Raw genomic sequence first — 23,297 nt, 5'->3', positions numbered from 1 at the left:
CTTCATTAATTATCCTCCCCCTATGTTTGCGTGAGTCGAGGAAGACTCGGGGTGATTAGATGTGTTTAGATTGTCAAACTACGCTAGCAGCGTTAATTATGGTGACTTGCTTAAAATGGAATTAAAATTACCGTAACACTTTCGATTCATTGTTTTTGACCAATTGTGATATATGACATTTAAATTATTATACTAATAAGTTGGAACTTCATTATAATCACAATAAAGATACATTTTCATCGTTTATGTTTTTGTATGAATACAAAAGCGCTGAGTGTAATAATAAATGCAAATTGCATTTGAATAATATTTAATATTCAAGTGTAGGATTCAGTGCTAATTTATCACTTGTTCCCATAACAATCGGATCATGAATTTGAGGCTCTTAAATGAATCACTGATAAATAAATAAAGCACAGACGGGAGCTTGAATACGTAAACATTTTTGATGTTCTCATGTATTCTAAAGATATCAACTCAACAACAGCAGAGAAAGTCAGTAGTAATCCAAACACTCGGCTGGATATACCATTTTCGAAACTTTTTCACAGATTTCCTTTGCACGGAAGAAATAAAATAAAATGGAGAGACGAGTCCACTTCCATTGTATTCCAAGTAAATATTTGTTAAAACTTCAGAAGCATCTCAGATTCGAGGCGGACGTGACGGTGTCGAATTTTTGAAACCATCTTGAAATTTAATATATCACTGCCAGGCTGAATCTCTTTCCTCTTTTAAGACCCATTAGAGTTACAGAGTTACAGATTTAGGACATTACTTACTGGATGATATTTGATATAGATAATATTCTTCCTATCATTAGTTATAAGCTCTTATGATACGTATACGGTTTTCATTGTGCAAATATTTCCTTATCTATAAGTTTTCAGTTGCAGAATATTTATTTTGCTTGAATTTTTGAAACATAAAATGAGTTCTCGCTTCCAGCTTAACTTTACCTGATTGAATATAAGACAGGTTTTGAGACCTGTCTTTGCTTACTCATCGTGAGACACCTTACTTTGCTCCTCATCTCTCGTGCCTGTTTATTGCCTGTCTCTACTTCCTCATCACAATCGACTTGAGAATGGTCCAGGACGGACCGAAACGTCGTCGTCCCTTCACATTCTAGTGTGTGGTCTGGTCATCACAGGTTTTGAGAGCTGATTATAAATTATGAGTTAGAAATTTTCTAAATATGAGCAAGTTGAGAGATTAATCATTAGTTCCTTTATAGTTTCCAGGGTGTTGCATGCTCTCTCAAGCTCCAGAAAAGTGGCTAATTTGTTTTACTGCAAAATATATATTTTTTATTTTTTATATTATAAAAATATGAACATTTCAAGCTTCCATTTGAAAATTGGTATATCCTAATTATGTTTTACAATTTAAATTTGCTGCTGCCATCGTACAAAATTTTGTCGAAACTAAATAGATGTCAGATATTCTTTTCTTGAAATTTTTGCTATGAAAACTTAAAACATATTCTGAGTAATTTAATAAAGGTAATTGAAAAGTATTTACTAAGTTATTTATTTCTGGAAAATTAATTTTGTTGAGCGTGGCTGGCGCCTCATTTTTGGTGGGAAAAATAAAATATCAAAACGCTATTTTGTGATTAAATCTCTGCATCTTCATAAATTTTCCAATAATTTTATTGATTTTACACAAATTAAACAGATATTAAAGCTGTTATACCTCTGATATTTTTAATTTACAAATATTTGGTTAAAAAAATATATATAAAAATTCGCTGGTGTTTTAGAAATTAAATAAATATTCCCAGAGTTATAACCTTATATAAATATATTTTAGCTGTCAAAATGTACCCAATTACTTTACAAAATTATTTGTTGGCTGTCCATATAATTTTGTTTTTAATTGAATAGTTTGACTTACAGTAAGAGTTGATTACTATATATATATATATATATATATATATATATATATATATATATATGTATGAATGAAAACTCACACCCCAGAAGTGACTCGAACCCATACTCCCAGAAGCAACGCAACTGGTAACTACAGGGCGCCTTAATCCGCTTGACCATCACGGCCGTCAAAAGGAAGTGATAGCCGAGGCTATTTGAGCCACTTCCCCGACGGCAACTCGGATGGTAATCTTGGGCATAGCATTTCACCAAATCACCTCATTCTTTGGGGCACACGTGAGGAACACAAATGCGAACAAGCCTGAATGGTCCCCAGGACTATATGCGAATGAAAACTCACACCCCAGAAGTGACTCGAACCAATACTCCCAGAAGCAACGCAACTGGTAACTACAGGGCGCCTTAATCCGCTTGACCATTAGTCCTGGGGACCATTCAGGCTTGTTCGCATTTGTGTTCCTCACGTGTGCCCCAAAGAATGAGGTGATTTGGTGAAATGCTATGCCCAAGATTACCATCCGAGTTGCCGTCGGGGAAGTGGCTCAAATAGCCTCGGCTATCACTTCCTTTTGACGGCCGTGATGGTCAAGCGGATTAAGGCGCCCTGTAGTTACCAGTTGCGTTGCTTCTGGGAGTATGGGTTCGAGTCACTTCTGGGGTGTGAGTTTTCATTCGCATATAGTCCTGGGGACCATTCAGGCTTGTTCGCATATATATGTATATATATATATTTATATATGTATATATATATATATATATTGGTGTATACTGGCAGCAGGTTTTCTTTCAAACATGTTTCATTGAATATGACCGCATATTCTGTATTTATTATTTTCTGGTTTAGGGCTTCTATCCCTCTAACTATTTTCTTAGCATCAGGGCTTAATTGAAATAGGAGTTCTCCAAAACTCATTTTCGTACTTTTAAGGTGAAGAAAAGAAGTGATTTACTATAGAGTGTATTACGCTTATTTGTATAATTTGCACGACGTTTCGAACCTCCATGGTTCATTCTCAAGTGAACAGATCTTACAATACTAGTTGATTTTATACCCGCATTAGGTCAGGTGATAATACAATGAAGGTGAAAACATGGGGGGATACATAAGGGATAAACATAGGGGCTGCAGAAGGCTTATTGGCCCATACGAGGCATCTCCTATCTAAACACAAAGATTAATCCAGTGTAATTGGCCTGTTATGTTGGACATTGTCTTCTGTGTTGCCAACACAACAACATAACAGGCCAATTACACTGGATTAATCTTTGTGTTTAGATAGGAGATGCCTCGTATGGGGCAATAAGCCTTCTGCAGCCCCTATGTTTATCCCTTATGTATCCCCCCATGTTTTCACCTTCATTGTATTATCACCTGACCTAATGCGGGTATAAAATCAACTAGTATTGGAAGATCTGTTCACTTGAGAATGAACCATGGAGGTTCGAAACGTCGTGCAAATTATACAAATAAGTGTAATACACTCTATAGTAAATCACTTCTTTTCTTCACCTTAAAAGTACGAAAATGAGTTTTGGAGAACTCCTATTTCAATTAAGCCCTGATGCTAAGAAAATAGTTAGAGGGATAGAAGCCCTAAACCAGAAAATAATAAATACAGAATATGCGGTCATATTCAATGAAACATATATATATATATATATATATATATATATATATATATATATATATATATATATATATATATATATATATATGTCGTACCTAGTAGCCAGAACTCACTTCTGAGCCTACTATGCAAGGCCCGATTTGCCTAATAAGCCAAGTTTTCATGAATTAATTGCTTTTCGACTACCTAACCTACCTAACTTAACCTAACCTAACTTTTTCGGCTACCTAACCAAACCTAACCTATAAAGATAGGTTAGGTTAGGTTAGGTAGGGTTGGTTAGGTTCGGTCATATATCTACGTTAATTTTAACTCCAATAAAAAAAAATTGACCTCTTACATAATGAAATAGGTTGCTTTATCATTGCATAAGAAAAAAATTAGAGAAAATATATTAATTCATGAAAACTTGGCTTGTTAGGCAAATTGGGCCTTGCATTGTAGGCTGAAAAGTGAGTTCTGGCTACTAGGTACGACATATATATATATATATATATATTTATATATGTATATATATATATTTATATATATATATATATATATATATATATATATATATATATATATATATATATATATATATATATATGTCGTACCTAGTAGCCAGAACTCACTTTTTGGCCTACTATTCAAGGCCCGATTTGCCTAATAAGCCAAGTTTTCCTGAATTAATATATTTTTTCTAATTTTTTTCTTATGAAATGATAAAGCTACCCATTTCATTATGTATGAGGTCAATTTTTTTTTATTGGAGTTAAAATTAACGTAGATATATGACAGAACCTAACCAACCCTACCTAACCTAACCTAACCTATCTTTATAGGTTAGGTTTGGTTAGGTAGCCGAAAAAGTTAGGTTAGGTTAAGTTAGGTAGGTTAGGTAGTCGAAAAACAATTAATTCATGAAAACTTGGCTTATTAGGCAAATCGGGCCTTGCATAGTAGACTGAGAAGTGCGTTCTGGCTACTAGGTACGACATATATATATATATATATATATATATATATATATATATATATATATATATATATATACATAATTAGTATATTTTGGCAGCAGTCTTTCTTGTAAACCTATGTTGTTGAATATGACCGAAAGGGTATGGTTAATGATTCTAACACGAATCTTCTCAATATTTCTTACGTTTTTCTTCACTGTCGAGGGTAATTGAAGAATTAACTCTCCAAAGTTCATTTTCACATTTTTATTTATGGTCTGACGCCTAGAAGCGCTTCGCAAGAGAATTCTCACATTTTCAAAGACAAATTTTTATGTACTCTCATGTTTATATTTGTTTTTGGGTGAGGTGATAGAACACAAACCAATTGGTAATCGTTGTTGATCTCATAGTATAAGCTTTTTATGCTTCTAACAATATTCTTAATCGTGGGATTAAGACGAGCAATCAAGTTTCCGAAATTCATGGTAAACTAACTTTAGTAATTTTTCAAGGACTTTAGTAATTATTCAGTTACTTCTGGCAAATATTATACTTTAGTCCTGTAATATTATGTAACCAGAGTGTTACATAATATTGTTTTAATATTATATCAATCACTTACCATCTAAAAAATGCATTTTACTGACGCTAGACCACCTTCAGATACCCTTTTTTGTTTTTAATTGTTATTATCTTCCAGTAAAATACATTTGTAGCAAAAAATGTATTTCACAGCAGAGATAAACTTTAACGATTGCATCAATCCACAACTCATGTTAACAAGGCAAACAATATAATGTTTATTTGTAGAAAAGTTAAATAAACTTTTCCCACTCAGGTCATTTAGTCAGGCTCAAAAAATATATACAGCCAAACAACCCACGTTGTTGAAAGTGGGAATGTTGTTATCGGTTAGAAAATGGTTTAAGCGAAGGAAGAGAGTTGTGAATTCTAAAAGAATGCTACAGTTAGAGAGGAATTATGCGCTTAATGCGCTGTCAACCCTTACCATTATGTGCTCCTGTTGCCGTCAGACCAAAGGGGGGCCTCGTAGCCTGGTGGATAGCGCGCAGGACTCGTAATCCTGTGGGTTCGATTCCCGCATGAGGCAGAAACAATTGGGCAAAGTTTCTTTCACCCTGAATGCCCCTGTTACCTAGCAGTAAATAGGTACCTGGGAGTTGTTCAGCTGTCACGGGCTGCTTCCTGGGGGTGGAGGCCTGGTCGAGGACCGGGCCGCGGGGACACTAAAGCCCCGAAATCATCTCAAGATAGGAGACCTCACCACATACTGCCGCCGGCCCCGAGTCTCGTGCACCATTATGCAGAGTGCATTCTTAACAATGGTTCACCTGGGAACTAGCTTGACGCACTTGGAAACCAACATAAACAATTCACAACCAGCCACGCACCAGCTTTACAGCGACAACTGTTGCTAAAACTGAAAATATAGATGTTGGTACAACTTTCCTGTTGCTGCAACTTTCCCGTTGCTGTTACATTCCTGTTGCTGATACATTCCCGTTGCTGCTACTAGTACTACTATTTAGAGTTATTACTATTATTAAGGCTACCAGGGGTTACTACTGCTTTTCCCACCATTAGAACTGCAATTAATGGAGGTGGTAGAAGAAGAAATTAAAAAAGTACACCCGTGGGGTTCAATATATATATATATATATATATATATATATATATATATATATATATATATATATATATATATATAATTTCCCAAAGAAAATATATTTCGATTTCACTCATGAAGTATTATTCTTGGTAACTGATTGTGATCCTTCGTCAAGTCGCCGATAAAATTATTGTGGTAAACTCAGTTTACTCAGCAACTCCCAGACAGACAACCTCCTGACAACGTGATTATGGCTGAGTGAGGGTTGGTTGTGTTTGGTCAACAGGAGTGAAGCCCGTGACTCATGAGCTCAGAGACGACTTTGTGTACTTCATTTAACTGTTGTTGCTTTGAGGTGTTTGTACACCCTTTTATTCCTGTAATAGTATTGTTGTCTGAAAGCTATTTTTTTTTTATATATCACGATATTAGGCTGGAGTACCTCCTGAATTGACGAATACCTCCTGAACGCAAATGGGAAGCTAACAGTGTCCCCCCATATTATTATATTTTTCTGTTCATGATTCGTTATATATCTGCGGAGACACTAACATATCTTCTACGCATGCACAAGGGTGTCAATAAGTTATGGAGAGCGGCTAGTTTATTGTGAGCTATTGTTCCGTCTATATCCTTCAACCAGGGAAAGACCATAGCCTGGCTTGCCAGCTTTCACCCAAACTCTTTAACGTCCTTGTCTGTGTTAGTATGAGTAGAAGCTGTTCGGCAAGATAGTCACTGTCAGAATGATGTGGTACTTAGGATGAGGTGGTTTGCGCTCCCACGTATCGTAACAAATGAGTGCGTCAGCGGTAAATGGTGGCGTGCGCGTGCGTTTGTCCATGCGTCTCTACTGGTTAATGAGGCAGAGACCAATTTTTTTTTTGGGGGGAAGCCACCAGCACAAACACACTTGGTTTGTTTTTGACAAACACTGGACCCTAGAAGCTGTTGTACAGGCATGGAAGGATGTAAAGAATTAGAATCAGTAATGAGCTTGATTAAAGGTCTCTCAGGTAATCTTAAAATCTTTCGCGTCTGATAGTGCCTATGGGCTCACTCGGCCAAATAGTTGCTATAAGTACTATCATTTTAGGAGGCTGAGTAGAAATATTGAACCAGTTCCGGAATGGAAGTTGAGAGACATGTGTAAAGTGCGTCATAACTTTAAAATTGCAACACACACACACACCGGTTGAGAGGCGGGACAAAAGAGCCAGAGCTCAACCCCCGCAAACACAACTAGGTGAGTACACCAGGAAACAGCCCGTGACAGCTGACTAACTCCCAGGTACCTATTTACTTCTAGGTAACAGGGGCATTCAGGGTGAAAGAAACTTTGACCATTTGTTTCTGCCTGGTGCGGGAATCGAACCTGCGCCACAGAATTAAGAGTCCTACGCGCGCTATCCACCATGTTACCAGCCCCTGTATAATGATACGCCCAACGTGGGGCTCGAACCCACGACCCCGAGATTAAGAGTCTCGTGCTCTACCGACTGAGCTAGCCGGGCTTGTTGTATGTGTGTGTGTGTGCGTATTAAAAAATGATTGATTGACAGTTGAGAAACGTACCGAAAGAGCCAAAGCTTAACTCCCGCAAGCACAACAACCAATTAAGTACACACCCACCTATTATCTCTGCTCGTCCTCCTGTTATCCAATTCTGTTGGGCGGAACTGCGTGCTCCGAAAGTCACGTTGAACTTTCAAAAGTTCCTCTTCTGGCTAAAAAAAAAAAAAAATTAGGAGAGATACTAAGAGTGTGTAATGCTCTAGTGGGGCCCAGTGGTCCCATTGGCCACTGTAGAGGTTTGTATGACTCTTCACGATTGACAGTCGAGCCGAAGTCGTAAACATTGTTCCATGAGGAGATCTGGTACTGCAGTACCAGTGAGGTCGCAGATACGAGGCCAGAGGAAGTGTTTATATCCTTCAGTTATTCACTAACTTCTCTTCTGTTTAAATCAGCCTTCAGTTCTCTTCCCCTCTCTTCATTCACCTTTCCCTTTACTCATCATGCTCCTTCTCGTCTTCCTCCTGTCTCTCTCTCCATCTTCATTCTTTTCTTCTCTACATATCTCTGTCTCTCTTTCTCCTCTCTCCTCTTCCTTCACTACTTATTACATTTTATTTTTCTATCTGCATCTTCCTCTTCTCTGTCCACATCTTCCCTGTACACTTTGGCTTCAGTATGTATGTGTCTTGTGATCCCTTCACACTCAGGTCTGCAGCCCACCAACACACACACAGGTCTGCAGCCCACCAACACACACACAACAGGTCTGCAACCCACCAACACACACACAACAGGTCTGCAACCCACCAACACACACACAACAGGTCTGCAACCCACCAACACACACACAACAGGTCTGCAGCCCACCAACACACACAGGTCTGCCGCCTACACGACAACAACAGCGTTGGTCCCTTCTGCTTGTCGTTCTCTCAGGAGCAACACGATAACATTGTCTAGCCTGTGAGAAAGCGACCATCTGCGGATTTTTCAGTTTTTTTGTTATCTTTTTATGTTGCATTCACACACTCTTTCTGTGTCGCAATATCCCTGCTTCAGTTGTTTTATATTTAACATCTCTCTCTCTTCCTGTTCTCGATCCACAACTATTTTCCCCGAAATGACCTTGAATGTTAATTGACGGTCAGAGGTGGTTGTGCGGGGGAGGATATGGACTCGAACCAAGGTCCGAAGTGTGTTTACTGCCTCACTATAGCCTGTGCTACGTGGACATGTCGTTCTGAGTAGCTATATCTAAAACAACGACAGCAACAACATATCGAAGTGTACGGAGATATGCCGCTGGTTGGGTCGGACTTTAGTTCGTGAAGTAGGGTAGAGATACTTCAGTCAAGAGGTTATAAAGGTTATACTTGTATAGTACAAGCGTGCTAGTTTGGTTGTTACTGGAGGTCTTTATTGATTACTTAATCCAATTATCATCTTTTTTTCTATATTTTGATAGTTACACGTTGATTTTTTTTATTTTGATGTAATTATTTATTCGTCTGTTTACAAGAGTGTTTGTTACCTCGAACTAAAATGTTCTTCGGTCACTAGTCATTCCACGGGGGAAAAAATATATATATATTGTGACCCCGGAGTGACTCGAACACCCAGCCTTCTGATCTGGAGTCAGACGCGCTACCATTGCGCCACGAGGCCGCTTGAAGGCCGTTGGCCCACCACCTTTCAAACCTTACACACACACACACACACACACACACACACACACACACACACACACACACACACACTACAATTTATATATATATATTACAACTGGAAAGTAATTGCCTTTGGAAATATTGTACACAATATGTAAATGGTTTAGACTATAATGATTTTCACAGTGGGTGAAATTTTAAATAGAAACTTAATTAATGACTCTTAGCTCTACTGAGTCGACATTTTGTTGTTGGCCAGCTATAAAACACTTCCATAATTAACACCAAAAAACACATGCACACATATTTACATACATGTTCCCGTTGAGGCCACTACATATGTACGTAAATATAGATACATAATAGTACAACTGTTATGGGCTGCATTTCGGGTAAGCTCAGTCCCGGTTCTAAGAATATCGTCCCCTGTCCTAGGAATATCTTCCCTGTCCTAGGAATATCTTCCCTGTCCTAGGAATATCGTTGCTGTGCTAGGAATATCTTCCCTGTCCTAGGAATATCGTCCCTGTGCTAGGAATATCGTCCCTGTGCTAGGAATATCGTCCCTGTCCTAGGAATATCGTCCCTGTGCTAGGAATATCATCCCTGTCCTAGGAATATCTTCCCTGTCCTAGAAATATCTTCCCTGTCCTAGGAATATCTTCCCTGTCCTAGGAATATCTTCCCTGTCCTAGGAATATCTTCCCTGTGCTAGGAATATCATCCCTGTCCTAGGAATATCTTCCCTGTGCTAGGAATATCGTCCCTGTCCTAGGAATATCGTCCCTGTTCTAGGAATATCGTCCCTGTGCTATAAATATCGTCCCTGTCCTAGGAATATCGTCCCTGTCCTAGGAATGTCGTCCCTGTGCTAGGAATATCGTCCCTGTGCTAGGAATATCGTCCCTGTTCTAGGAATATCGTCCCTGTGCTAGAGGGACCATCACTGTCGTAAAGGTATCGTCCCTGGTTTTGACGGCCCCGTCCATGGCCACTAGGTAGTGGCTCTTAGATAAATTCAGGTAAAATATGATTGAATCAATAAAAGATGATTGATTCAGCGTGATGTTCCCCTGAATATAGTAATGCCAGCAAGTATTTCTGTCAGTCCTTACCTATAAACATCAACAGTTTTTTTTAGATGAAATTGAACTAAGTGTGATATAATATATAAACACGAGAGGCATTTGAATCTCAACTATGCTATTTCTTATTCTGCTCGGATCAAAGTATTATGAGAATATATTAGTATGTATTAGAGATCAAAGTATTAGAGATCAAAGATCAAAGTAATATCAAAGTATTATGAGATTCTCAAAACTTGAGAATCTGAAGTTGGGGACCACGTGGGGAGTCTGCTTCGGTGATTCGAAATGAAGCTGTCTCACGATTTCTGCTCAAAGAATCTTCAGAAGAGCTAAAAGCATTACTCGAAGCTTTCAAAATGTGCAGTGAAAGATAAATCATTTATTGTTTCTTTCAAGTCGAGAAGCAAACTCAATGAGGGGTATTTATGTGCTTCATTCTTCTCATCCTAATGCATCTTTCCTTCTTTCACTTTCTTTGAAAATAGGATATTTTAATAATAGATTCAAACTGTATTGAATAATGTATTATCACTATTTTTAACGTTATGTATATTCTTAATAAATATGATCGCCTAGAATTATTATCAATATGTATATTTAATTAATATACAATTTTATATTTCCCGGCAATAACCATGGCTTTTGACTAATAAAGCTTCGATAATTGCTCAAACATTATTATTATTACGTGAGATTTAGTATTATAAATATCGCCATTAACTTAAATATCTTCATTAACTTAAATACGCAAGCACTGATTACTGTTAAAGGGGATTTTACCTGGGTGAAGTTCCGCCCCGCGGCTGTCACTTCCTGCACAAGCGTTGGTTCCACAGCTTAACCCTGTTTCATAGCGAATTAATTCACATCAAATGTGTTGCATAAATTAAATCACAGCTAATCAGTGTGTGTGTGTGTTAGTACTCGCCTGAGTACCAACTCGCCACTCATACAGGCCCCCGACACTTGTGTTTAATGTTTTAATGTGTGTGGATTTGTGTGCGTGCGCGAACACGTATGCTCGCTCGCGTGCGTGAGAGGGAATACTATCAAGAGGCGTGTACTTACTTACTAAGTACACTTAGTTACTTTCCAAGACTTACTTACTTACTTGCTTACTTACTTATGTGTACTTACCAAGAGCCGCTGGTTGGGTCGGACTTTAGTTCGTGAGCTCCGCCTTTCAAGATATAGGACGTTTAGTACAATATCAAGCTTTTATAAAAAACAAATTTAAACTAGCATATTACGTTGAAATTTAGCATTAGGGGCCAAGTATTAGAACCAGTTATAGTTGTTTCTGATCCGTTTTTATCGTGTTTTTCTTGGTGTACGAGGTTACACACACATACACACACATTTTCAGGGTGTAAAGGCCATCCACAGGGGCCTGATAGCTGAGCGAACAGCGTTCTGGACTCGCAGTCCTAGGGTTCGGGTAAAATTTCAAGTTGAGAGGACAAGAAGTTAGTAGAGCATGATCCTGATGAGTTCAGAGACGCGGGTTCGATCCCATTATACGGCATTACTATTTTCTCAGAGATACATTGCGTTCTTGTTATTGTGGCCAGACGATAAGTAAGTGTCACTTTGTAGTGTCGAAGAGGACTTGCCGGAAGGAAGAGGAAACGCGGTCAGATGAACCAGGTGACCAGGTGAACCGGGTGAACCAGGTGACCAGGTGAACCGGGTGACCGGGTGAACCAGGTGAACCAGGTGACCAGGTGAACCGGGTGAACCAGGTGACCAGGTGAGCCGGGTGACCGGGTGAACCAGGTGACCAGGTGAACCGGGTGACCAGGTGAACCAGGTGACCAGGTGAACCGGGTGACCGGGTGAACCAGGTGACCAGGTGAACCGGGTGACCGGGTGAACCAGGTGACCAGGTGAACCGGGTGACCAGGTGAACAAGGTGACCAGGTGAACCGGGTGACCAGGTGAACCAGGTAACCAGGTGAAGCTACTAACAATAATCCCCAAATATGCATGATTCAAATCGTTAATTAACCTTCAGCAGAGGATCCTGAGCCTTTAATATTATACAATAATAACCTCCACGTACACTAAACACAATGTAGTTAGTGTACCGGAACACTTATATTCACAAATAAAAGACAACCAGCATACAGGTCGCATACAAAATCAGATTGGATCTGGTATATATAAAAAAAATGAAAAAGTTGAATATTTTTAAACAAACTTTGCTTTTTAGATCGCCCAAATGCGTCTTACTACAATGATATTATCTCTTCCTATTTACAAACTAACCTTTACTCTAAACTTCTACCATATTAATAACTAATATTTGCATCACAAAGTGAAACAGATAAAATCCTTTACAAAAGCCTCTCATCGCTGGTTTGCATTGCCCAGATTTGAATTTTTCAATTTCTGTACAAAATTCGTCACTGCCAATCAAGCTGAATCTCACTCTGAAACATCTCAACATCTTCTGCTCACAGGTCAGCTTATGACAAGCCTTGGTACACAGTCACGAAGCTGGCAAAATATTCATTCATTCAGTCGGGCGTACATATTCATAGCCTCATTACTACCTGCAATAAAAATCGTAATATTTGCAAGTTGTGTTTTTTTTGGGGCGTTTGTGTTTTGTGCATTGTTTGGCATTTGTGTTTTGGGTGATATTTTGCGTGCGTGTTTGTGTATTTTGTAATACACAATAATACAAAAAGAGAGAGAGAAAGAGAGAGAGAGAGAGAGAGAGAGAGAGAGAGAGAGAGAGAGAGAGAGAGAGAGAGAGAGAGAGAGAGAGAGTAAAGAAAGAGTGTAGTGAGAGAAAGAGAGTAAGAGCAGGCTGGATACGAATCGGCCTCAATAATTGAAGACCTGTTGAATATTCATAAGATATTGCAGCAGTCTGAATGGGATAGCTCGTGTTTCACGTACAATTAAATATTCCTAGTTATAATTTGCTGTTGCTGTAGTGGGAAAGATCGCGGAGATTTTGTAGAAAGCTCATTCTCTTGTATCTGCTTTACTTATACTTCTCGTCTATGGTGTGTAGAGGGACAGTGAACACGTTCGGTCTGGCAGAGGAGAAAGGGCTCTCTGAGGAGAGTCACTTACGTGGTGTATTACGAAAAGGTAATTTTCAATAGTTTAAATAATATATGTAAGTTGACGGGGAAGTAGTGATAGTGAGCTCGGGGTTAATAATGCTCAATTTAAAACCACCAACTACTGAAGACATTGTGTCAATTGGCATCCATTGTGTCGTATTCTATTTTGTTTTTAAATATATACATATATATATATATATATATATATATATATATATATATATATATATATATATATATATATATATATATATATATATATATATATCACCTTACTATAATATCCTCTTCGTTATACCTTTTCATTCATTTTATATTTCGCCCTTCTAGGGAAAGTTAATTAAAAGCCTCATAACAGAGGCTTTTAATTCCTTATATAAACTATATATAAGTGTAGTATTATCTCTTGTAAATTGTTTATATTGTATATTTAAAAAAAAATAATAAAAAATAATAATTCCTGAGGCGAGCAGTGTAATCCTTCATTTTTAATCATGTCAAGTCTATAGCACGATGAGGAAAACTATATTACACAATCTAAGCGAAATAACACTCTAAGAAATAACAAGTTAATGTTGAAAAAACATTTATCTTATAACTAACGCTGTTTAGATATGAATTCCAGTATCCTTCAGCCAGGAATGGGAAATTATGCATTGACTTTTTTGCCTCAAGATCAAATAAAAAAACGAAATTCAATCATCCATGACCTGGAATTCAAAACTAAATCTGGAAGCAAGCTTAGATAAAGGATCTCTTGACAAGAGATCTCTTGATCTCTTGATTTCTGATCTGTCAGCCATCATGTATTCCTCCTCAAATGAATACATGATGTAGATTCATTGTTAGAATTATTACCTATAATAAGGGATTGAACCGCACAAATAGGGGTCTCGTTGAACAGTTTGATTCGTTCTCTACTCGCATTCGAGGATCCTGATAGGAACAGAATTGCTGGAACTCAAACTTTCTCCTAATAATAAAAGCTGAAAATTTCCCTAAACTATGAGCGCAACACCGTCTGGACGCAGTAGAGTTCCATGGAGCCATTACGTAGATAAGGGAAAAAACAGTTTGAAGAGGAAGTGTGGTCCCCAAGAAAGCTGTCGCGAGGGGAAAATGGTGGGTAAAAAGAGACGAAGCTGAACAGCAGAGGGGAAACAACCTTTGACGTGCCAACGGGCTTATTATCCGTGCGCACACACACACACAATAGGAGGGTATCCCGCTGCGCTCGGGTCTCTCTCCCCCTCTTACCCACCCCCTTCTCTCTTCCCCCATCCCTAACTTTCATCCCCCAACATACCTCCTCTCTCCCCTCTTTCTCTGGCTCATAAAATGTAAACAAAAAAGTTGATAGTCGTGAGATTCGGTTCGAATCCTTCTGGGGTGTGGAGCTTTCAGTTGCATATTGGCTTGGGGACCATTCAAGCTCGTTCGCATTTGCTTTGCTCACGTGGCCCCACCAAGTGAGGTGATTCGATGAAATATCTATGCTTAAGTTGACCACTGTTACGGTATCGACACCGTTGCTGGTGTATCGAGTGAAGAGTTCAGCGCAGACTATGGGTCTGCACTCCAACTCCCCGGTATTGAGGGCTACGCAGACGACGCCATCTGTTGGTGGTGGCGTGGTATCGGTGAAAGGCTCCGGTTTCCTGCCTCGGTTAGAAGAGGAGGTCGATGAGGATAACCTCTGGTGGGTTGTGTATCAAGATCAACGCCATCTAAGTTGTGGCTACAAGTTACAGTTTCAATTCCCCGGTGGAAGGGTGTTATCCTAGAATCACCCAGTGAACTATCTTTCTAGCTAATGACGTTTTATGTCCACAGAGGTGACATATGGAGGCAATTGCGCTGAGGAGGGCAGCTCACCTTGGGCAGTCCTGTACTCTTGACTTGGTCCTGTGTGAGGACTAAGTGGCTGCCGTCAGTCAGAGCAGGGTGTAAGCTGCTGGGGGATACAGTGTTGTATGGACCGACGTACCTGGGATTGGCCTGGAAGAGTGACGCGATGACAGTAGTGCGTCTGTCGAAAAGTGCTGCTAGCAAGCCGCTAGAGACTTCTGCCAGTGTGTGTTAGCTACCAGAGTGTGTTAGCTACCCCTGTATGTGATTGTTTGAGACCACTATCAGTGTGTTGCTAAACCCTCTGCCATTGTGTACCTAAATATGACCGAAAAAGTAAGATTAATAAGTCTAACACGAATTTTCTCAATATTTCTTATGTTTCTTTTTACTGTCGATGGTAATTGAAAAATCAATTCTCCAAAATTCATTTTTATTGAATTTATTGAATTTTATTGAATTTTATCGCGTCTGACGCGACGCTTGAACGCGTTTCGTAATAACTTATTACATTTTCAAAGACTTTAGTTTACACACACACAACTGTAACCTGAAAACACTAAACAGAGTTTTACTTATGCTAACACTAAACAGCTTGTCTTATATACTCGCATTTGCGTGAGGTGATATGTTGCAACAGTTTTGGATGAGGTGAACAAACTTTTGTCCAACACAAGACAAAAAACGGAACTATGGGTATTAATTGGATAAATGAGAGGGAAGAATGGAAGTAACTGCAAAGGGCCTATTGGCCCATACTTCCTCTTGATGCTTCTATACTGATACGGAGTCTTCAAGTGGGTAGAATATAGTTGTGCATTATTTGGCTGTTGATTGCTGGTATCGACTTTTTGATGTGTAGTGCCTCGCAGATGTCGAGGTGCCTGCTATCGCTGTATCTATAGATGATTTCTGAGTTGTTTGTTAAGACTTCTCTGGTGATGGTCTGGTTGTGGGAAGAGATTATATGTACCTTAATGGAGCCCTGTTGTTTATGCATGAGGGGGCATTGTGTGGGCTGGGATAGTATCTATCAGCGGGTATCGTGTAAACTAATCCAATATCTATCAGCGGGTATAGCGGGTCAGTATCTGCCTTGAGGTCACCAATAGTATCGTAGAGTATGTTCTGGTATTAACTGGTTTTGGTACATGATATGTGATATATAAGAACCCTGAAGAGTTCTAAAATCGTTTTTATAACAATTTTGTCCAGTTTCTAACACAAATATATATATATATCCTGTTTTGGATTATAAGAAATATACGTTTGTAATTTTTTTCATGGAATTCTTTTCACTGGAAAAGCACGATATCTCTTTAATTATTCTTTATACTCAACTATTCCTTTTGTTTAACATTTCTATTAAAATTCTTATTGTATTCATCTGTTCTTCATGTGTAATATTTCAGCTATAAACAGTACTTTTCTTGAGTGCTTTTTGTCCGCTTTGTACTTCACATATATTAAACTTAACACCTTGAGTTAAGTTGTGTTGAAACACGAAAATATTCTCACTGCCAGAAATATTACATAAAACAATTGTTCCAAATATTCCGTTGGTATTTCGCACATTGTTTGATCAGCGATTTAATATTCATTGACAAGTTGCAACTTCCATTAATAGTAACGGATATTTTTTATAAATTATAAAAAACAGTAGGATCAATTCTTGAAAAGTCTAAACATTCTAAATATTCACATGTGCACATGTGCACCTACACGCACGCACACACACACACACACACACACACACACACACACACACACACACACACACACACACACACTCCACAAATATGGACTCCAGCATGGAGTCCATATCTAGTCAAGCATAAGACTTAACTGGAAAAGGTTCAAAGGTTTGCCACCAGACTAGTACCCGAACTGAGGGGTATGAGCTACGAGAGATTAAGGGAATTAAACCTCTCGTCACTGGAAGACAGAAGAGTTAGGGGAGACATGATCACCCACATACAAGATTCCTAAAGGAATTGATAGGGTAGATAAAGACAGGGTATTTAACACAAGGGGAACACGCACTAGGGAAAACAGGTGGAAGTTGAGTGCCCAAATGAGCCACAAAGATATTAGAAAGAACCTTTTTTTGTGTTAGAATGGTTGACAAATGGAATGCATCAGGAAGTGAGGTGGTGGAGGCAGACTCAATGCACAGTTTCAAGAGTAGATATGATAGAGCCCAGTAGGCTCAGTAACCTGTACACCAGTTGACTGACAGTTGAGAGGCGGGACCAAAGAGCCAAAACTCAACCCCCGCGAGCAAAACTAGGTGAGTACACACACACACACTAACTGGCGAAAGTTTTCTTTTAATCTTTGTTTAACTTTTGCATTGCAAAACGCCTCAGTAGCAGACAGACCAAAGGGCTCCTCTCACAAAAACCACCAACTTCCCTTACTGGTCCTCGCCACGGAGACGCCTTTTTTTAGTCTTTACTTTTTTTGTAATCAAACTTCCTTAGTGCAGTAATTGGTCACCCCAGCCTCCCTTTACTTGGGTGGCTGTGGTCGGTGGATGTGGTTAGAGGTTATGGTTGATGGATGTTGGGTGGTCGGAGGATGTGCGGGGGGGGGGGTGTGGTAGACAACAGCATGTCTCTTGCAAGACAAACACACACGAACTAATGTAGTGTAGCGTAGTGCCACACGAACTACTCGCGCCTTCGGAGCTCTGACATATAAAAATTGGACCTCTGTGTTGTTCTTCTTAACCAATAGATTTCTTTCTGTAGCGGTTTGTAAACTCTGACCCATATTACGTGTTTGTTCGGAACATTAAGATAACTCGTACAGTTGTAGCTCTTGTAACTTTGTCCACGATAGTATAAGCAAGAGTTATGTTATTAATGCTTATCCTCCCAAAATTACAGGGCCAATTTTCTTATCATATTTTGATCACCAAAAGCTCATCTCTGTTGTGGGGAAAAAAAAGCTATCTACGTACTCTATTGCTTTTCTGTAACTGGGAGCTCTTGAAAAGCATCAGGATTGAATACCGTCCGTACGTGGCTCGTGACACTGGTTCGAGCCTCCTTTTCTTCTGCAAAGAATTTCGCCTTGAAAGAAGGGATTGGCTTCCACCTTTCATTGGCTTCCGTGATATTCAATATTGAGAAAAGAGAGAAAGAAGAGGTTTGGTATTCGTTCTATCTACTGTCATATTTCCTAACCATTTTTGTCCTCAGAATATTAGTAACATTAGAATGGATATAAATCAGCAGATAAATAGAATTAATAATGACTCATTAGGTTAGATAATAGCAGTTAGGAAGGTATTCTTTCACTAAGTAAAAGTCTGCAACGTTACATCCGTAATATCTGAATTAAGTTTTTTGAACTATTTACTTCAACCTGAGAGTGATAGTCTTTTAAATGATAGGAAGATTGTCTCTGATAGCCTTGAGGGCAGTCAAAAGTGTTTTGCATAGTCCTTTATCTTGCCAGAGGACAGTAGACTATACGTATTCCATCCTCCTGGGATAGTCCCTGGGATCCTATTCCCCATTTGGTTTTCTCTTTATGTTGGTGAGTCGAGCTTATATCTGCCAACCTAATAAAAAGATATTGGAATATTGGTCTTTATAATGCCATCTTTGGTACAATACAAAAATAATTATTTATCTACTATCCACAAACATTTTCACTCGTGATCATCCGGTTATTCCGTCCCGTACTAAAGCTATCCCCATCTTCCCTAAAGTAATAGACAACAGTGCTAAATTTATCTCCCATCTAACACTTAAGTTATCCCTGTCTGCGCGAGTTAAAAACCCCTTTTCCCCCGCATATATTTTCTCTTATATTTTCCTCCTAAAACGGACAAAATACGATACAAAAGGGTCATAGGTACACAACTTCTCGAGTTAAATCAGTATCTGCATTACACAAGCCCGGTGAGTTCATTTCTTTTTTTACAAATACAATTTAAACTTTGCATATGAATATTTAAAAATGTAGGCAGAAGGCCCAATGGATCTACAAAATCGCGGTATTTCCTCTGGAGAGGTTCATGGTGGGTGGCAGCAAGGCGAAGAGACGGCAGCTCCGGTGCTCTTCCTCCTGCCTTCTCTTATCTGAATATTATCCCATGAAAGCCAACGGCGTCATTTGGTAATATCTGGATTGAAATCTGGCGTGATCACAGCTGGGGTAAGGGAAGGGGGGGGGGGGTTTGGTTATACAGATACATGAGGTATCTGAAGGCAAACCTCTGCTGAATTCTATGTAGTAAATTGGTAGTAGCAGCAGCATCATTGGGTTCCTTGGTGGATGCTTGGAGATAATGGTGGAAGCTGGTGTCCTCCGAGTGATCTAGTGACGGTCCACTGTGCTCAATGGAACGCATCTCGACTCCGGCCGGAACTGGTAGCAGCATTTCGGGTTTCGTGATAGAAATTAAGTTATTATCGAGTGGGGTCCAAAAACTCAGAGGAAAGATTGTGCCTTTTTACGTCATCACTGCTCTTTAAACACACACCTAACCCAGCCTAATTTAACCTGTCTTAACCTAACCTATTGAAATGTTGTGTTTTATTTGATGTAGTGTGCATGTGTTGTGTGACATCACCATGACGTCATAGTTTTCATGCTGGTACAGGTTTTAGACCCGTCTCTTATTATCTTGGTCTAAGACCTTAGGAACTTAGGTCTTACCGTAATGGACTTGGCCTTAACGTCGTGAACTCGAGCCTTATAAGTATATTGGACTTATAAACCACCCATGTTAGCCTAAACAAAGTTCAGTACTAAAATATACTCTCAGTGTATATACAACGAGAGCGGATGACACCAGCAGGCGTATCTGGTGTCTACAAGACCATCAAAGTTAGGTTCTTATATTCTGAATTATTCAGAATGTGTTGATGGTCTTGAAGACAGAGTTGAATTATTAGTATTTAGACAACATTTTTCTTAGCCAGGCGACATTAGACATGAATAAATAACTACAAAAAAATGACGTTGTTGCTTCACCTGAAATGTACCTAACCTTGTAACTTTTTACCCACTTACCTGGAGATTGTGAACAAAGAGAGAATGGATTGTATTTGAGGACTGAGTCTGTTGATTGTGCGTCTGAGTTGGTGGTGGTAGATTTGTCCATGAGGATATAAGAAGCTCTGTATTTTTAATAATTTATGGTTTAATCATTTGTAAATACTACATTTATATAGGTGATGGGGGCGATTACGTTCTCCAGGGAATCAGGGGGTAACAGTGAGATTGGGGAGGCGATTGGTGAGCCGTGTGTTTGGAAAAAATGGCGACTGGATTTCTCCTTTTGTGTGGGGCGAGGCCTTAGTGGGGCTCTTCTCTCGTGTGTGGCGAAGCCTTAATGGGGATCGTCTTTTCTGTGGGGCGAAGCCTTAATGGGGATCTTTTTTGTTTGTGGAGAGACCTTGGGGACTTCTTTTGTGTGTGGGGAGGCCTTGTGGGTCTTCTTTTGTGTGTTTTGGTCGGTAAGCTATTTGCGTGGCTCATTGTGTGTGTGTGTGTTGGAAAGTACTTGTGCGGCTCCCTTTCTGGTGTGATTGTATTTTGTACGCTACATTGGTAAGAACATAGGCAACTTCGCCTATTTTTTGTGGGCGGAGGCGACTGCATGAGTTGTATGTGTGGGGAGACAGTTTTATTTGAGACGGGGGATTAATGTATTAAGGGCAACATACGAGAGTGGAAAACAGGGATTTGCATGGGAAGGTGGGAGGATGTACTATGGGATTAAGATGGAAATTACCACAACAAAGTTATAATTCCTTCACTAATCGGCTTCCACAAATCTATGGCGGAAAATGAGATGGTTTGCCTTTTCCGTGTATCAAAAATGATTTATTTAAAGTAATTTCAGTTTAAGAGTCAATGAAACAAAATCATGTCCGAGGAAGGTAAGCACCTCAGTAACCAAGGGTGCGTACTTGCATCTCTGAATTTTCTCATTCTCATATCAGATAAGCGAATATACAAGTCACAGCTTTGTGTCATCCTTTGCAGACAATATAAAAAGGTATGAAAATTGCATCTTAAGAAGACATTGAAAAACTACGAATTGGGCAGCTTTCTATTGTCTAATCAATAAAGTCTTTGACTGAGCAACAGAAAATGTAATGTTTAACAGTGATGAATTCCAGATACTGTTCTTAGGTACGATAAAAATAAATTATTTAAACGATATTCAGGGTATAAGGCACAATTACATGTCCTCATTGAGAAGAAATAACAGGCAAATTATCTGTAAATAATGGTGTAACATTTAGTGAGCATAACAAACATAGCATCGACCAGGAAAGAACTAGGCTCGGATATTCAGTGATCCCATCATAATGCTCTTACTCTTCAAATTACATGTGACCTTCCGCCTTGATTAGGGCTATTCATGCCCGTGCCACCTCCTGGGTGGCTTAATCTTTATCAATCAATCTTCCACCTTGAGTGCTGTTCTTTGCTCACCTCCCCTTCGAAAGTGGGAGATATTTCTGAAACTGAGGATCTTCAGAGAACATATTAACCGCTGTGAAGAACAGAGGTGCCATAGGCACAATTAGAGAGCACCAAATGAATATCAGAAACCCACGGCTATTCATTATCCTCCCATTAAACATAAGACATCTTCCCGGAACAAAAGTGGAAGCATTCAAGAAAACATTAGTCAAGTTCCTGCGGGAAATGGCACACCAACCGAGCTGTAGTGGATATGTGGACCTGCTGCTTTGCCACTCCATGCAACAGCATTCTAGATCAAGGCATCACAGATTGCACCTATATTTTCCCCTTGGCCGGGCTTGGGGAGGAGAACTCCCAGAACCCAATAGGCTTACAAATCGCCCTCTAAGCCTAGTCGATGGTACTTTGAGAATTTATAGTTTAGAGGGGGAGTAAATATCTACTTAAATAATTATGTTCTCACAGGTAATGTCAATGTTGAGAGGGAAATTATTTTGAAATAATGTAAGAATAAGGAACTGAGGAAACTGCGGAAATCCTATTGGCTCATGCAGGTCAGCTTATATTTTTCTAACCAATCAGACTCACTCATATACAACTACAGATCAAAACAAAAGTTGATACAATGGGACTAAATCAGCTGATTTAGACGACTCAAATTCATTACTAAAATTTTCTTTTTTTATGGTTTATGTTTTTAGATTCATATTTATGAACAAATATCAATATAAATAAATTTTATTATGTAAAAATGTTATTATGAAAAAATAATAGGAACAACTATAATTATTGAACATTTTAACATTATGAACAAATATCATTATGAACAAATATGCACACATATCATAATAAACAAAAGTTATTATGAACAAATATGATTACGAACAAATACAATTTTGAACGAACATTATTATCGCAATGGGAAGCAATTTTAAGTGGTACAGGCAAAAGTTTGAGCTTGAGCGCTGCCGTCAATTATCCCCTCTAAGCCTACTAAGCTTCCAAACCACCTGATCCAGATGAAACCTTTATGAGCTCCTAACTGACTCCACTCACTTGCCTATTGCATTTACATATTTTCCCTCTGGGTATTCATATGTCGGGCTCAAGACGTGTGTGTGTGTGTGTGTACTCACCTATTTGTGCTTGCAGGATCGAGCATTGGCTCCTAGATCCCGCCTTTCTAGCCATCGGTTGTTTACAGTAATGACTCCAATGTGTATGTGTGTGTGTGTGTGTATTTACCTAGTTGTTTTTGCGGGGGTTGAGCTCTGCTCTTTCGGCCCGCCTCTCAACTATCAATCAATCAACTGTTACTAACTAACTAATTTTTGGGGTTTCTTTTTTCACATACCCATACACCCAGGAAGCAGCCCGTAGTAGCTGTCTAACTCACAGGTACCTATTTACTGCTAGGTAGCAGAGGCATCAGGGTGAAGAAAACTCTGCCCATTTGTTTTTCCGCCGGCTGCTGGGATCGAACCCTGGTTCCTAGGTCCACGAGTCTAGAGCGCTGTCCATTCAGCCAGCACCCTAAAAT

General features: G+C 39.1%; 2 non-coding genes across 2 annotated transcripts; both read right to left on the bottom strand.

The window, feature by feature from the left end:
* Positions 1-7,538: 7,538 nt before the first annotated feature.
* On the bottom strand, positions 7,539-7,611 carry TRNAK-CUU (transfer RNA lysine (anticodon CUU)). Its single transcript has one exon. It is a non-coding gene; the product is annotated as a tRNA-Lys (tRNA).
* Positions 7,612-9,208: 1,597 nt separating this feature from the next.
* Positions 9,209-9,280, bottom strand: TRNAW-CCA (transfer RNA tryptophan (anticodon CCA)). The gene has a single exon. It is a non-coding gene; the product is annotated as a tRNA-Trp (tRNA).
* Positions 9,281-23,297: the final 14,017 nt, after the last annotated feature.

This window comes from Procambarus clarkii, chromosome 18 (assembly GCF_040958095.1).
Source record: "Procambarus clarkii isolate CNS0578487 chromosome 18, FALCON_Pclarkii_2.0, whole genome shotgun sequence".
NCBI lineage: Eukaryota > Metazoa > Arthropoda > Malacostraca > Decapoda > Cambaridae > Procambarus > Procambarus clarkii.
The sequence above is the reverse complement of the archived record's forward strand: the minus strand, read 5'-3'. Positions and strand labels throughout refer to the sequence as shown.